The 18,156-nt window shown below is 41.5% G+C and overlaps 1 protein-coding gene across 4 annotated transcripts in view; it reads left to right on the plus strand.

Moving 5' to 3' along the window:
* Window positions 1–18,156, plus strand: part of PACRG (parkin coregulated) — a 499,665-nt gene that overhangs the window by 420,719 nt on the left and 60,790 nt on the right. The gene's annotated exons all lie outside the window — the stretch shown is intronic.

Raw genomic sequence — 18,156 nt, forward strand, 5'->3', positions numbered from 1 at the left:
AGCTCTACGATACAACCGCATTTGCTCAAACCCCTCTGACAGAGACAAACACCTACAAGATCTCTATCAAGCATTCTTACAACTACAATACCCACCTGCTGAAGTGAAGAAACAGATTGACAGAGCCAGAAGAGTACCCAGAAGTCACTGACTACAGGACAGGCCCAACAAAGAAAATAACAGAATGCCACTAGCCATCACCTTCAGCCCCCAACTAAAACCTCTCCAATGCATCATCAAGGATCTACAACCTATCCTGAAGGACGACCCATCACTCTCACAGATCTTGGGAGACAGGCCAGTCCTTGCTTACAGACAGCCCCCCAACCTGAAGCAAATCCTCACCAGCAACCACACACCATACAACAGAACCACTAACCCAGGAATCTATCCTTGCATCAAAGCCCGTTGCCAACTGTGTCCATATATCTATTCAGGGGACACCATCATAGGGCCTAATCACATCAGCCACACTATCAGAGGCTCGTTCACCTGCACATCTACCAATGTGATATAGGCCATCATGTGCCAGCAATGCCCCTCTGCCATGTACATTGGTCAAACTGGACAGTCTCTACGTAAAAGAATAAATGGACACAAATCAGACAATTATAACATTCAAAAACCAGTTGGAGAACACTTTAATCTCTTTGGTCACTCGATTACAGACCTAAAAGTGGCAATTCTTCAACAAAAAGACTTCAAAAACAGACTCCAATGAGAGACTGCTGAATTGGAATTAATTTGCAACTGCATACAATTAACTTAGGCTTGAATAGAGACTGGGAGTGGATGGGTCATTACACAAAGTAAAACTATTTCCCCACATTTATTCCCCCACCCCCCACTGTTCCTCAGACGATCTTGTCAACTGCTGGAAATGGCCCACCTTGATTATCACTACAAAAGGTTCTCCCCCTCCCTCCCCCCGCTCTCCTGCTGGTAATAGCTCACCTTAAGTGATCACTCTCCTTACAGTGTGTATGGTAACACCCATTGTTTCATGTTCTCTATGTATATAAATCTCCCCACTGTATTTTCCACTGAATGCATCCGATGAAGTGAGCTGTAGCTCACGAAAGCTTATGCTCAAATAAATTTGTTAGTCTCTAAGGTGCCACAAGTACTCCTTTTTGCGAATACAGACTAACAGGGCTGCTACTCTGAAACCTGATTCTTGTCAACTGATCATCAAGATATTGTGCCTATGGCCTTTGCCGTATGGTACTGCATGCTTCCCTGGTAACTTGAATAAAGGGACAGGGAAATGCAGAACTGTTTTCATGCACATTGGGCTGAATTTTAAAGAAAGAGGTCCACTTTCCTTTGGACAATTTTGATTTATAACATCCTGAATCTCAGCAAATAATATTCACCTCTTCTCTAAAAAACTTTTACCCAAGAATTTGAAAGCACTTTACAAACATCAACTATTAAATTCCTACAACCGTTGTTGGGATAGGCAAATTGCATTATACCCATTTTACAGATGAATAAGCTGAGGCACACACAGACTGTGAACATGAAAAATCAGAAGAGATGGGAATAGAACACATAAGACGTATTTCATCCCACCCAAACAGAGCTTGAATGCACTGGAGAACGAGGGCTGTCAGGAAGACAGTTTCTGATCCCTGATCCTAAACCACTTGACCTGGGCACTGTCAGATGATGGGACAAGGGTGGTCTAGCTTAATTGTTGGAATGGGCATCAGGCTTAGTGATCAAAGCAGGCTTTAGGCCTAGTGGCTAGGGTAAGAGCTGTAGTCAGGAACCAAAGCCAAGGGTCAAACTGGAAAACAGGAACTGGATACCAGAGCAAAGGATTGAGGTGGAGCCCTTCATCAGGAGCCAGAGCCAAGGGTCAAGCTGGAAGGCAGGAACTGGAGTGTGCAGGGTATCGGGCAAGGAGGGGTTCAAGGCAGGGGCAAGATGGGCCAAGGCTGGGTGCAAGGCAGGAGCAGCAGGAACAAGGTAATGTAGGAGCAGGGACAGTGGTGTGTCTGAGCATTGAGAAGCCACCTTGCTGGCCTCTGCGGTGACTCGGGTGGCTTGGCTAATCAAGCAGCTTGCAGCAGGCCAGCTGCACTGATGAAGCTGTCTGGATACCAGTTCTGCTGCAGGCCCTGATTCCTGACAGGCACACATAAGATCTGCAAGCAAGCAACTCTGGTTTACACCACTGGAGAATCAAGTACATCAGAGCTCCATTCTGCCATGCCCCCTGCCTTCTCTGCCTCTAGAGCACTCCCGGTCTGGCTGCTTCCTCGTCCATGCTGGAAGTGTGGGCTAGGGCTGGTGCAGGAGGCAGCTTTTTGCTGGTGGACAGGTCCCCTGTGCTGGCTCTCTTTTGTTTATTTAATTTTGGGCATTGCCCCCGCCGAATCATCTCTCTGAGCCTCCCCAAATCCTAAGGCCAGTCTTGTGCATGGTGTGATCATAGTGAACAGAGGTCAATTACATTTGAGGAGGAGAGAATTGTTTCACAGGCACACCCAAACATGTTGAAGTCTGCACTGGCATCGTTTTCTTAAAATAGGAGGCTGCCTTATAAGGGTAGTTTCTTGTACAGGACTTACTGTGTTTTTCAAATTGTGCCTATTCAAATTGTTTCCTGGTATCCTAACAATTGTTTTTTTGCTATTTGAATAGATTCATAAAAACTGTTTATTGCCCAAGAGGCTGAAAAATTCATCTGTCTCCAGAATAAAGTCTCAGTTAAAGTCAACAAGAGTTTTGTTGCTGATTTAAATGGGAGCCTAAGTAGGCCCTGAATATCCTTTGTAAGCATCAAAGGGGGTCAATTTTTATGAATTTGCCAAGGTGCCAGTTAGATTTTAAAGCTCAAATCTAACAAACGAGGTTTGCCACTTAGTGATCAAAAAGATCATCGGCTACAACACGTATCTATCACTTTGAAAAAAGCAAGTCAGAATTGGGGGCGATTTGTCACAAAGATAAGGTGGTTCTGAGAACAGATCCCACCTTTATTGCAAAAGTAAATTTTAATTTTTCATTGAGGGACCTCAGAAAGAAGGCACATCCTTCTCACCTAAAGGGGAAGCAATGGCATTTGCTAGATGTAAAGCAAGCCTTAAAGTTTTATCTGAAAAGAACTGAGAGCATAAGAAAAACAACAGCCTTACTGATCTTATTTCATCCAAGAAAAACAGGTGCTAAGCCACCTAAACCATCAGTCTCACAATGGGTACACTGGTGCATTGCTGAGCAAAAGAACTCAATCCCCCAACGGACACCTGAGATCACTCAGTACAAGCGGTGGTGGCATCATGGGTGACAGAGGGCAGGCCTCTTATGATAAAGTTATAGAGCTGCAACTTAGTCATCCCTGCATACACTTACTCAGTTTTATAAGTCTTCAACCAATATAATAGGCAGGCCGGTCTTGCACACGGTGGTGATTCTTTAGAGTAAGGAAATCCTCCCTCTCCCTGACATTATTTTGTTCCCTCTCTAGAATTTTGTCACTGATGAGAAGGTCCCACACTCTGAGGCTCTGTGGACCTAACCCTGAGAGACAATGGGAGAATTTGTGGTTGTCTACCTGAAAACTTTCCCTTCTTCAAAGGTCTAAGTCCACAGATTTGGACCTCCCTGAAAAAGAGAGATCTGATTAATTTACGTTTAAGTTCTCTGCAGTAATTACATTTTTCTTGTTTTTCATAATGTTCTCTTGTGGAGTATTATTTTTGCATGGTGCTGATGTAACCCACACCCATCCTGGGTGTAGTGCTCTGTCCCCTCTAGTGGCACTGAGACCACTTAGAGATGAATGAGTCTGCTACAGCCTGAGTTAAGAGCCATGTGGCTGTTAGCTCATGCAATAGAGATGCATGCATCCAGGTTCGATCCCACCCGCCAATAACCCAGGTCTGTCGGTGTTACACTGATGCAGGATTAGAGATTTGGTTTTTGTTTCACAGTCCAGAGGGGCCAGCTTTGGAAGCATCTTGAAACTCAGGAGGTCTTTAGAAGGTGGGGTTTCGTTCCTCGTCAGCTGTCCGATCAGTGTTTATTCTGCCCCTAAAGCTACTGACAGACTATGACCCACATGGGGCAAGAAGGGAAAATTTTCAAGTAAGCAACCACAAATACTCCAAATTTCAGGGTTCCCTTGAGGGGGACACTGTCTGGTTTCTACTGGACACATGCCAAATGAGGCTTGAGATTTCAGCTCACTCAGTTTCTCTGCTGCTTCCATCGCTATCCAGTACATGGCATTGGTATATAACAAATACCTTCAACCCTTTTCTTATCAGATGCATTTTATGTTTGATTCATTTCATGGATTGTATTTCATTATTGGCCTCTTCTATTAATTGGGATCCCTTTTAAGCAATTTCTCTTAATATTCCAAAATTGACCTTCTGACATTACACCCTATATTATTTATGGAAATATGCTTATGATATTGATATGGCATAACTGAGACATTTTATGCAAGAGGGTCTTGTAAGGTATCATTGGAAAGATTATGATTTACTGAATGTAAGTATCCAATTTGTATGCATGTATCATTTCTGTATCTAAAGTTAGGAATATTGACTATGTAACAATTAGAACTGTGTGTGTATTTGGGAGACACCCACCAGACAATGGGCCATCAGCTTTGACGGGTCATTAGGAAGAAACAACAAGACTGTGAAGATACTAATCTCTCTCCTTCCTGAGAGGCATCCTGGGATGTAGCTGTGACACTACAAGATCAGGTGGCCCTGTCACCTGGTACTAAACACTATCTTGGACTTCTAGTAATTTTCCACTAAAAGGAGAGGGAGGTAAAGACTGAGAAACAAAAGATTCCTGCCTTATGTAATCTTATTTAAGGCTGGGGAGTAAGGCAAACAGGACCCTTCTCCATTGCCTTTCTGCCCAAGAAGAAAGACTACTGAAAGTACCCGAAGAGACAAAAGAACTGAGCGGTGGGAAAGGCAAGGGCTGAGTCCAGACTAAGACAGGAGTCTAGTCTGTAAAGAGAAAAAACTGGAACTCTAAGCTACAGAAACTTTACAACTTGCCTAAAACAACATTTAGGGTGAGAAATTATTTCTTGAAACCAGTCTCATTAAGAGCGTAAACTTAGTATGCATGTTTTGTTTTATTTGCTTAGTAATCTGCCTTGTTCTGTTTGCTATCCCTTATAATCACTTAAAATCTGGCTTTTATAGTTAATAAACTCGGTTATGTTTATTATTAGACCCAGTTTGTGCAAATTCTAACTGGTGGGAGGGGGGCAGGCAAGAAGTTCTGCATGTCTCTCTCCACATTGAGGGAGAGGGTGAATTTTTATGAGCTTGCACTGTGCACATTTCTATACAGCGCAAGACAATATTGTCTGGGATTTACCTCTCCACAAGGGTTGTGCACGTGAGTGCTGGGTGAATCCTCTCACACAGATCTGACTGCAGTCTGTGTCTGCAGCTGTGTGGTCTTGCCTGAGTGTGTGCTGGAAAGGGGCTTGAGAGCCTGGCACAGCAACCCAGTGCAAGGGAAACCCAGTCTGGCAGGGCCGGAGGGCTGAGTGGGACCGCAGCTCATCAGGTGGCATCCCAGATGCGGGGGAGAGTCTAACCCATTACAGACCCTGGTTTATGTCTTTCAACATTCCTTCTTCCTTGTACTAGACAATTCCTATTACTTCTATAGTGCAACAATTATTTACAGTGAAAATCAACAAAATCCTGTATAATCCTCTACATATGAAGAATATACTCCCTACATTCTTTGATTGTATATAGCATTTCACGTTATTTAGGACTTAAAATAGAACAAGAGACATTATCCAAATATAGAAGGATGTAGATCTGAATCACAAGGCAAACAAATGAGCAGCTTCTAATTTGAGGCAAAAGACAGATTGTCCATGATATAGTTGATTTACAAGGAAAACAATGTATAGTTTATAATTTACGGTGAAAACATGTGGCTTGGATTTTTTTCGGGTAATGGCAGTTTGCCCTATTTGACCTTCTGTCTTACAGCCAGTGATTGCTAGTTTGCTTCACTTGCAGCTTCCCCATCTATCTCTTGATCCATTCACAAAATGCAATGGGTCACTTTGCATAGGAAAGCAGGGTGACACCCTTGCTTGGTAATTTAGGCCAAGTCTATACTTCCACTTATGTTGGCAAAACTTACGTTGCTCGGGGTGTGAAAAAGCACCCTCCTGAGCAATGCAAGTTTTGCCAGCATAAGTGGTAGCGTGCACAGTGCTATGCCAGTAGGAGAGCTTTTTTAGGATGGTTTTATTATGTTGATGGGAGACCTCTCTCCCATCAGCATACAGCAACTGCACAAGCGATCTTACAGTGGCACAACTGTATTGGTACAGCTGTACCGCTGTAAGCTCGCTAGTGTAGACATGGCCTTAGAGTTCTTTTTAGGTAGGTTGGGAGGGAGAAAGAGATTTTATGCATATACACATTATGAGAGAGATTCTTGCCTAGGTGATTAACAATACTCTCATTTAGATGTTTTAGTTTCTGTTCTTGTGGAAAGGAGCTCTAGACCCTGACTGCTCTTTGGGTCCTTAGACAAAGCATCTCACAAAAAGTGAACCATTTTCTTATTATCTTTACTTCCCAGTTGGATCCTATTTTAGGATAAATAGAGGTGGGTACTTTTTTATTTTTGCAGGCTAGAAGGAATCAGTATTTATTAATCATTCAAGGCATATCTGTTGTATTCATCCCTTACACTTTCATAGGAGACAGGACAGAGAATCGCATAAACAGAGAAGAGACTTTGGATTATTAAGGGAAAAGACTAAGGACATGTCTACACTGCCCTGAGTTCAGACTACTGGGGTGTGAATAGCAGTGCACTCTAATGTGCTGCGCTCTAAGTCCCCCATGTGGACGCTGCAAGCATGAACTAAAAGGTCCCTAATTCACACTAATGTAGTCCTATTCAAACAGCACGAATTAGTGTGAACTAGGGATCTTTATGTTTGTGTCCACAATGTCCACACAGGGGAGTTATAGAGCAGCACTTTTGTGTGCACTGCTATTCACACACCCATAGCCTGAACTGTGGGGCAGTTCAGACATGCCCTAAGAGAGAAAAGGCCAAGAATAAAAGGGGCAGGGTGTTTTTTGTGAAGCAGTGTTCCATTGGGAGGTCTGCATTCTGGAATGTGGATTGGTCAGATTTAAAGACAACAGAGATCTTAAAACTTCCCAACTAGTCTGTGTCTAATAGAGAAGCAATAATGACAAGCATGCAACATGTTGCAAGCTTTCAACTGTTTGTATTAGGAAGATCATACTTACTACATTTTCATGATAAATTGATGTTCAGTTACAATGATCTTTAATACCTTGAATTATTAACCTTGAACTCTAAATGCCAAGATCACAAACTATGTAGTGTTCATGTGTCAAACATTTCTGAGCTCATGCATGCTTTCATAACAGTGTATAAATACCACGGGTAGTACAGAGGACTCACATTTCATGAATACTGTTGAAGATATATTGATAAAAGTCTAGTACTAGGCTGCAAATAACTATGACCTCTGCAGGTTTCTGTAGGCAATAAGCTGAAAATAAAATATGATTCTTTCCATTTCTATAAAATTGTTGATTTATATAAACTAAATTGTACACACCTGATAGATAAATTGCAAAATCTAAAAAATGGAACATGTTACTTCTTTCTAGGTAGAAATAATGTGCTAAATATGAATATTTTGCCATGTTTTATTTCTCTTCCAAATCATTCACTGTAATTTGTTTAGCTCTTTTTTTGTTTTTTCACCAGCTCCCAGTGTTTGTGTCCTTTTCCTCTCTTTCTTTGGAGTCATAAACAACCCAGGTTGATCAGAATGAAACTGGATATCCTCATATCTAAAAGGTGGCATTATGTTACTGAACTTTTGAAGCTATTATTGGGCAAGCAGGCTTCACTGTATGCTAGGTATAATGTACAATCTACAAAATAAACCCAGCTGGCTAAAAGCTCATAGAAAAATACAATGGTAGGTGGATATTAAGTTTTAAAAGGTGCCATAGCTTCCCATAGACACCGAAACAATTTTTAAACCCCACTTCATTATGGTTAGTCATTTTTCAAGAAATGGAATGCAGGCTGTGGTAATATCATAGATGATCTTTTTGAATCAAATTATTTTTCATCCTTCCAGCAACTCAAGACCCAGTGAAAAACCCACATCCCTGAGCGACATAGTTATACCAACCTAATCCCCGGTGTAGACAGTGTGGTAGAGGTGGATTAACTACACTGACAGGAGAACCTTGCCCACTGGTGTAGAAACGTCTTAAGTGCTACAGCAATACAGCTGTCTCAGTGCAGCTGCACCAATGCAGCGTTGGAAGTAATTAGGTACTAATCCTGAAAAGACATACATGCGTGAATAACTTCATTCACAAAGGTAAATTGTTATTATAACTCACCCCTGCACAGGCTCAGCTACTCTCCCCAGTGAGTAGGGTGGGTGGAGTCAGGGAAGAGGTAAGTGGGTGAGTAGTCCCACTTACTGCTTTCGTGTGATTTGGGTACACACATAACTATGTAAGGGGAGTCTTAAACTCCTTCTACTCCTTTGCATGGCTATATTGGCTGAGTCACAATCTAGCCAAATATTATGGAATTGTGTCAATCCATTAAATACCTGAAGAAATAAACTATGAATAGTGAATAAGTAATTGGCTTTATTTTCCTGATTTAGAAAGTGTCAGAGTGAAAAGAGAGACAAGGTGGGTGAGGTAATAGCTTTTATTGGACCAACTTCTGTTCAAGGTAACATCCCTGCAGTCGTAGGACAAAAAAGGGGGTTAATTGGTTACAGATTGTTGCAATAAGCCATAAATCCAGTCTTTTTATGAAGATCATGATTTTTAGTGTCTAGCAAAGTTATGAATTTAAGGTCCCAGGCTCATCTTTTGTAAGTGTTGTACAGGTTTCCTTTGAGGATGAGGACTGAGAGGTCAGATACAGAGGGAATCACTTTGTGAAAAGTGTTCACCCACAGATGATATGGTGCTTTTGTCATTTATCATTTTCCTGTGTGAGTTCATTCGACCGCATAGTGATTGTCTGGTTTCACCCACATAGTAGTTACTGGGGCAGTTAGTGCACCACATGTTCTGATAGGCATATGTAGGGCCATGGATCTTAAAAGGTGTGTTGATAATTGTAGCAGTGGCAATACGGCTGCAGGTTTTGCATCTGTTCTGGCAGGGTCTGGTGCTGCTTTGAGTTGGTGTGTCCTAGTCTGTGGGGAGCTTGCTTCTGATGGTGAACTTGGAGAGGCTGGGGTGTTTGAAGACCAGAAGAGGGGGTTCAGGAAATATTTCTTTCTGTATGAAGTCCACATCAAGTATGGGTTGTAGTTTGATGATACCCCTTATGGGTTCCAGTGGGGGGGGGGGTAGGTGTCAACTAGGGGCATGCAGCTGGAGGAGGCTTAGTCTCTGTATTGAAGCAGGTTCTGTGGGGGTATTTGGGTGGCCGATTCCATGAAGAAGAGCTCTGTGGAGTTTAAAAGCTTGTCCCCCTCACCAACAGAGAGGGCCATCCCTAGGGTGGTGCGGGGCCTGGGGCAAATCAGCCTCCCCACTAGTCTCCTCGCCGTCCACCCGGCCCACCCACCTGACTGCTGCTTGCCTCCTCACCCCATCCCCCCTGCCAGCCCACCTGCCACTCTCCTTCTCGCTGTCCGCCCACCACTCACCTCCCTGCTAGTCTTCTCGCCATCCACCTGGCACACGCATCCACCCGGCTATCACTCACCTCCTCACATACACCCCACACACCTGCCCGCTGCTCTCCTCCTTGCTGTCCACCCATCTGCCCGCCACTCGCCTCCCCTCTAGTCTCCTCCCTGTCTGTCCAGCGCACCCCCCTCATCCACCCAAACTCTGCTCTCCTCACTGTCTGCCCGCCTGCCCACTGCTCACCTCCCTGCTAATCTCCTCATCGCCCATCCAGCACCCCCAACCCCCCATCTGCCCGATCACAGCTCTCCTCCTCAGCGTCTTCCCCCCGCCTGCCTCCTCACCCCCTCCAGCCTGCCTGCCTCCCCGCTAGTCTCCTCATCGTCCCACTGCTTGCCTCCCCGCTAGTCTCCTCGTCATCCCACTGCTTGCCTCCCCGCTAGTCTCCAGTGTGCCCTCCCCACCGTCCGCCCAACCACCTCTCTCCTCCTCACCGTCTGCCCATCCTCCGGCCTCCTCACCCCTTCCCACCTGCCTGCCTGCTGCTCACCTCCCCATTGGCCTCCTCACCCTGCTCACCTGCCCGCCTCCTGCCTCACCTCGCCACCCACCTCCTAGTGGCAAATGGCATCCTGATTGTACATCAGGTAGGACGCGGAACAAAAGGCAGGACCCAGGGTGGTCACCCCAATTCACCCTACCCAAGGGATGGCTCTGCCAATAGAAGTTGGTCCCCCACCTTATCTCGTTGATATCCTGGGAGCAAACATGGCTACAACAACATTTCCTCCAACAATGAATATCAGAGTGAAAAGTAATTTAGGTTTTGTTTTAATTATTCAGTTTTAGTAATCTACACTTATTTTGAAAGAGATAAGGTGTGCGAGGTAATACCTGTTATTGGACCAACTTTTGTTGATTAAAGAGACATTTTGAGCTCTACAGAACTCTTCTTCTCACCTGAAGTTGCTCCAGTAAAAGATATTATCGCATCCATCTTTTCTATCTCAGATCCTGGTACCAACATGGCTTCAACACTGCAAACAATTATTTCTAGCACATTTAAGGAAGTTACATTTTTAAAAATATGTTTGGCCTGGAGTAACCTTGTAAGCATATTTTACTTTGAATTCACAAAATTATGTCTTTTCTCCTAACCCTCTCAGTGCCCCAAAGTAATACTTCCCATATATTTTGGAGATTTGTGTTAGTTCTGCTCTGCAAACTGAAATACCACAAGTTATATAATTAGCTCAAAGTACAGGTATCATCAGTAACTAAGCGTTTTCTAAAGAATTCAGATGGAAGCTAAGGTATTTTAGTTAGACTTGTATTAAATAGATGGCCTGATACTGTTACCATTGAATTCAGTGAGAGCAGGATCAGTTCTAGACAGTAGCCAAGGGCCCTAAAAAGAATTCTATATTTTTGGGACAATATGGGCTCAGTTCTGCCCTGACTTACATTTTGACTTCAGTCAGATTTACCAGGGGGACAAATCCTTCTCACTTTAGGCACACAACTAATTCCATTGACTTCAGTGGGACTTCTGCTGGGAGTAAAATGCTCTAGGTTTGGCTCAGGGAGGAAATCAGTGTAGAATTTGTCTATGCATATTGACATAAACAAGACAATTGACATATAGCAAATGTTGACATATAGCAAATAAAAGAGATGGCCATTCATCAGGATAGTGCTGTAGCATTCATTGTCATTAGGGGCTTAGTTTAACAGCTAAAGAAATTCACTTTGCCTCAGGTTTTTGTTGATGTTTTATTTTCTTTCAGATGATTAGTTCATAGAACTAACTTGCACCACACTTCTAAAGCCCCTAAAGGAGAAGTTAATTCAGTTCCTTTTTCTGTAGTGCAGTAAGGCAATCCCAGGTATTGTTAACAAGCACGGGTATAACAATGTGATCAAAAAGTGCTACAAGCAGCGTGTACCATAAAATGGCCAGATTTAGTATCTTTCTAAGACTAATTGTTTTAAAAACAGTCTGGAGACATACTTGTCCATTATTTAGTGCATGCAAGAGCAGCTTCTAGATAACAGAAGTTACTGCATAGGATTTGGTAAAAATACCTTTTTCATTAAATTGTATGACTCATTGAATCATTTAGCCAGTTTGAACCTTCTGTTCCTGAATATTCCGTGTTCTTTTATCTTGTCTTAATTGGCATCATGCAGTCTGAACATGAAGGACTAAATCTGAGCTATTAGTTTCACCAAAGTCAATGGGATTATTTGCATCAGCAAAGTGAGCTGGATGTTACCCACCGTGTACTTGTGCAGACACGGACACAACTATTAATTGTATCGCTTCTTAGTATAGACCTTTTTCTCCCTTCATCTTATTTAATATTTTCAGTTACAGTCATCAATAAAATCTTATTGATTCATGACAAATAGTAAAGCCAATTGGCCAAATCCTAGCTGGTGTAAATAAATGTAGCTCCATTAAAGTCAATGGAGCTGTGCTGATTTACACCAGGCAAGGGTCTGGCCAAATATTGGACAGAAAATAATAATTGTAAAGAAAAAAATTGCTTTTTGTCAAATAAAAGTCTTCAGATCACTTTGTAACCCGTATCAGAAAAAAAGACAGTTACTAAGTACTGGTAAAAATAGTAAGAAAAATACATTACAATGTAAGAAAGCTATAATATGCATTCATGTTAATATTCATGGAACTACTATAGCATGTCAGAATGTCTTACTGAAAATCTGAAAGGATATACTGTCACAATATTGTCCTCTTAACCATCTAGACTCTTCTTATTCTTCTCTTCATGCATATTGTTCATAGATGGCTGTCATGGGGCATGCTTGCCCTGTAGCACTCCATGTTGACCTAGTGTGGTGCTGAAGGCATTCCCTGGCTCAGTTTCCCATCTAGCATGTCTCTTTAAAAACTCCAAACAGCCCAAAAGGGTGTAAGACAAAATTCCCCTGCTGAGTTTCTAGTTTATCAAATCCTAAATAAACTTGAAATAAAAACTTTTCCCCTTACTGCTCCACTAAGATTTTATAGAGTAGAATAGCTTCAACAGAGGAGACAGAGAGACCTGCCCCCTAATACAATAGCCTGATATTCAGGGTTCTCATCTGGAACCAAAAACAAGGATCTACTCCAAATCAGAGAGAGCAGGTATTTGAAAACAGTTTTTTCATGAGAAAGGACTGACCTGGCTTAGGCACTTAATTCCAGGAGAGGGTGAATCCAAAGCAGAAATAGGCACCTCTCTCCAGTTCAGTGTTAGGTACCTAATTATCTTTGAGGGGCAGGACCTAGGCCCTGCTCCTCTCCTGTCCTCAGCATTTCCTGCTGGCTTAGGAAGATCCCTGCTCAGCTTGTTGGCTTCTGAGAGTCCCTTTGTGGACATAGCCTTAAGGGACTTGGCCAAGGTCATACAGGCACTCTGTGGTGAAGCTGTGACTTAAAAACATATATCCCAAATCTAGAGCTGAAATCCTAACCCCTGGGCAATCCTTCCTCTCTAATGACAGCCTGTGAACAACCTGCCGAATGCCATATTACGTACATTGTATTACTTGAATGAGCAAGAACAGACCATATATCACACACCTGCTTTCCCTAAGTTGGCTCTGATTCAACCACAGCTGCACTCCCTCCTCCCATAATCAGGCCAGAGGGTGTGTGCACCCTGTTAACCCTGGCTGCTTGCTTCCTTTTCCTACCTTCCTTTAGGAACAAGGGATATTGGTGGTTCTGGCACAAAAGAGTTCCCTGTTGAGTCCTCAAAGGGCTGGTAGAAGCTATTACAGTCTCCTGTGTAGATCATCTACTAATGTTGTGTAAGGATTTGAAGTGTGGCTCCAAAGACGAAAGATTATCCTCCATTTTGGAAGTCAGGGCTCTGCCTTGCAGGAAGCTGCAGGCTGCTTTCAACACCAGGCTCTTGGGTTTTTTGTGTTAGAGTTTTGTAATGTTCAATAAATACAAGCTCTTCTTCATTTAAAAAAGAACACTACATTTCAGGCTGTAGAGCTCAATAAATGCTGAAGCCTACTCTTGACCCCAATTCAATAAAACTGTTAAGCTTCTGATTAAGGTGCCGATTTTTAACAGTGCGGTTAATTTACCACTGGAATAATTTATCAACTGAAGTGATGGATTGTCCATCATTTGAAGTTGTTAAATCAAGAGTAGACGTTTACTAAAAGATACCCTGTACTACAAGCAAAAATTTGGGTTTGAGACAGGAATTACTGAGTGAAATTCTATGGCTTGTGTAATGCAGGAGGTCAGACTTACTGATCATGATGGGGCCCTTCTGGCCTCAGTCTCCAAATCTATTCATTAAGACCATGCCTAATATAATGGGAACACATAAAAAGTGCTTAACTTCAGCAGAGGTGTAAGTATTTTCCTGAATCAGAATGCTTCAGAGAATGGTGTAAAGCACACCTTATTGATCATGAATTTCACTGGCTGTATACCACTAATGGGTTATTGATTATGATTGAATTGGGTTTTTGCCACTGTCTGTTGTATTCTGTGTCATGTGCCAACATGCCATAGAGCTGTGCACACAGTAGTAATAAAAGTAGATAAATTTTCAAATCAAATATTTGAAAATGACTTTCCTGCATAATTTTGAGTTCAGGATTCCATCTTTCCCTTTTCACAGCTGACAACATCATAATCACCTAAAGCAAGTCCAGCATATATACAACTCCTTGCTTAGTTTTAGGTGTTTGTGATATGTTTTTAACTGTTGCAGGTGAAATACAGAATACTGAATGCAAGCCAAGCCATAGGAGTAAATTACTAATGATGTTAGCTGAAATAATTTATATGTATGAGACTATTTACATACATAGTCAATAGGGAACTGTCTGGTTATTAGAGGCGCTTGTTTAAAAAACATTTTAGAGCTCAAATGAAAAAAATATATCAATCCAGCATGACATCTAGACCTGAACTTTATATCCATAGACCGATTAATGGATTACTTTACATTTACCCCAATACAGTTTTTTCCATCCATGGCATGCATGCCAAATTTTCAAAAGTGCGCTTTTGCATGTGCATTTTGAGCACTTGAGCCATAATGTAGGTAATATTTTTCATGTAATAAGAAATCCATGTATAACTTAATCTAATTGAAAACATACACAAAGACAATTTAGGAAAAGGGCAGTTTATTCATATAATTGTGTAAGATCTACAACAACAACCATTCTAGAAAAGGGTTAGCAGTTTAAATTCTCAGGTTAAACATGATGCAGTTAAAGAAAACTTGCCCTCATATCCTGCATAGGCTTCATAAATGCATACCAGGGAGCTCCAAATTGAGTACAAGAAAACAAACAAGTCTCAACTATTTCCTCTTTTTAACTTGACCACTTAAATATTGAAACCTTTCTTGTTCAGATGTTAAACTCTTAAGTGTCCAAAGTCAATCACTTCTTAGGTTTTTTTTTTTAAAATCATGAAATACTTGAATTAGATTTTTCTTTTGTTTTAGAAAAAGAAATTGTTCCATAATTATAATGCTGGAAAAGGTTAATAGAAAAATTATGAAAACATAGCATCCCAAAAATAATGTGAAATTGTTCACCTAAACTTAGCCATCATCATTTATTTATGCACCTACAGCCAATTGCTGTAATGATCTTTAACACAATGATATTGGAATTTGAAAATTTAAACCTTATTTACCAAATTTGGGTGCTGGCAGTTAGGCATCTAAATCAATAGTTGGGCACCTAAATCAGTGGCCTGATTTTCAGAGGGGATTCAGGGTGATAAATAAAGATTCATAGAGTCACAGATTCTAAGGCCAGAGGGACCACTGTGATAATCTAATCTGACCTCCGGTATAACACAAGCCAAAGAATTTCCCCAAAATAGTTCATAGAGCGGATTTTTTAGAAAAACATCCAATCTTGATTTAAAAGTCATCAGTGATGAAGAATCCATCATGACCCTCAGTGAATTGTTCCAATGGTTAATTACCCCCACTGTCAAAAATGTACCCCTTATTTCCAATCTGAATTTGTCCAGCTTCAGCTTCCACCCATTGGTCCATTATATTTATTCTCCATGTAAATATGTACAGACTGTATCAAGTCACCCCTTAACCATCTCTTTGTTCAGCTAAATAGATTGAGCTCTTAATCATTCTTGTGGCTCTTTTCTGAACCCTCTCTCATCTATCAACATCCTTCTTGACCTGTGGGCACCAGATTCAAGCACCCAATTTAAAAAAGTTGGCGTATGTCATGAAGATTATGGATGGTTTTATATCATGATTTAATGCTGAAAATACACTGATTTCTATGTTATATAGAACAGTCAATAAGAATTTTTAAAAATGCAGCCATCATCCCCAACCTATTCAGTTCCCTGAATGAAGTTTATTCAGTGGAATCATTTACAGTATTCTTATAACAAAAAGCTAACTGCTGTAGAGTTTTAAAAGTTTCTATTGTGTGCATACTGTGAATACACAGAGGAAGTGACAGGAAACTTCAAGATACAGACAATCTTTGTGCAAAATGTCATTAGAAATTGATTTAACCTTCTGGATGCTGTGGGCATCCTATCCAGTCATTTGACAGTTAGGTTGGAAAGCATCTGCATCCTAATTTTATAAGTGTACTAAATCATTCAAAACAATGTCCTGCTTTGCCAGTTACTGAATCTAAGGCCTGGTCTACACTACTGGGGTTAGTCAACCTTAGTTACACTACTCCAGCTTTGTCAATAACGTAGCTGGAGTCAACATAGCTTAGGCTGACTTGCTGTGATGTCTACACCACGCGTTTATGGGAGAGGCTCTCCCATCAACTTACCTTACTCCTCTTGTTCCGGTGGAGTATCGGAGTCGATTGGAGAGCGTTCTCTAGTGGATTTACCGGATCTTCACTAGACCCGCTAAATTGAACCCTGCTGCATCAATCGCAGCAGCATCAATCCCCGGGGGTAAGTGTAGACATGGCCTAACGTTAATTGTTAGGAAAAGTTAGGTATTACAAACAAAAAGGTGGAGTAGAGACTCAATACAGAGAGCAACATTCATATAAAGATGCAACAGAAGTGTTCTGTTGGGTTTATAAAAACAATTACTCCCTCAACTCTTCCAGCCAGCCAGTTAATGACTAGGAAGTGCCCTCCCTTTTGCCCATTATTGCTTGATTATATTTTACTTCTTCAAATAAAAAAGGCTGCCCCTGTGATTTTCCAAGCTGTCTAGGGGATTTGGATGCCCAGTTCCAGTTAATTGTTTGACCATATCCTTCAGGCATCTTTGAAAAATCTCAGCCTTTGCCTACTCTAGGCCAACCTTTTTATTTCTCTCATAATCTCCTAACGTTGGTGCTGGTAGCAGCAGCGCTGCTTTACCACTGCTAGTGGCAGTGAGAATGCTCGTGCGTGCTGGATGCTGGCATTTTCCCCACCATGTTCTGTAATGCTGCTCAGCACAGAGTTAGAGGAGATGGGGGGGGGGGGGGGGAATCAACAGCCAGTCTGCACTAGTGCTCTGTCTAGCAGTTACCTCAGTGAAGTTGCACAAATATTACAGCAACGATGAGAGATTTTAAGTAAAAACTCTGTGTAGTCAATGCTCAAGTGGTTCAGTTAACCAAAGTACCCTATTTAAACTTTTGCCCAAAAGTTCATGCAAACATTTTGAGTGGTTCAGAAGAGTTCAGGGTACATCTGGCCTGCCGAAAAGCTGAAAATATTGAAAATTTCACAAAAAAGTTTATTCTCATAAAGGTTTTCAGAGCAAATACTCTGATTCTAGCAGTCTGTATGAACCCCATCTGGTTTAGGTCACATTGTTTCAGCTGATGGAGGAGCTATTTGGAGACATTGTTGGTTGGTTCACTTCCCCTCATATTTGCCACTAGCATTTTTAGGGGAGTAAATAGTTTCTGCCCCACCTTTCTACAAACAGCAGAATCTGGAAATGGTCCTTTAATTCTGCTAGTGCCGCATATGGTATTTATGTCTTTACCTCATTCTTGGGCTAAACTGCCCCAAATTTATCAGAGAAATAGGGAATTCCCAGAACAAGCCATACAAAAGATCATCAGACTTGTCTTTACTATTTACCCCCTCAGATGTGTTGTTACTGGTGGACTCTTCCAATTATCTACATTAGCATTATTTTATGTACAGTGGAAATGTTAATAAACTCATTTGTAATACCTACTGGAGCAATTAGGAAAAGCTGCATAGTCACTGTTTTGATAGGCAGAATACAAGCACAAGCCTTTTGCTACTTACCCTTCATTAACAACATTCATTTTCTGATGATAGCAAATAAACCTTACAGCTTAAATATCAAGGGCATTTGTTTACTCCATTCTCATACAAATGGTAATAAGTAGCAGCAAGTAAAGATAGGAACAAATAAGAATACTGAATTAAAAATGGCATATTCACTAACTTGTACCTTTAGTAATTCTGTTTTGGGAC

This window comes from Lepidochelys olivacea (assembly GCF_965140295.1).
Source record: "Lepidochelys olivacea isolate rLepOli2 genome assembly, chromosome: 3".
Classification (NCBI taxonomy): domain Eukaryota; kingdom Metazoa; phylum Chordata; order Testudines; family Cheloniidae; genus Lepidochelys; species Lepidochelys olivacea.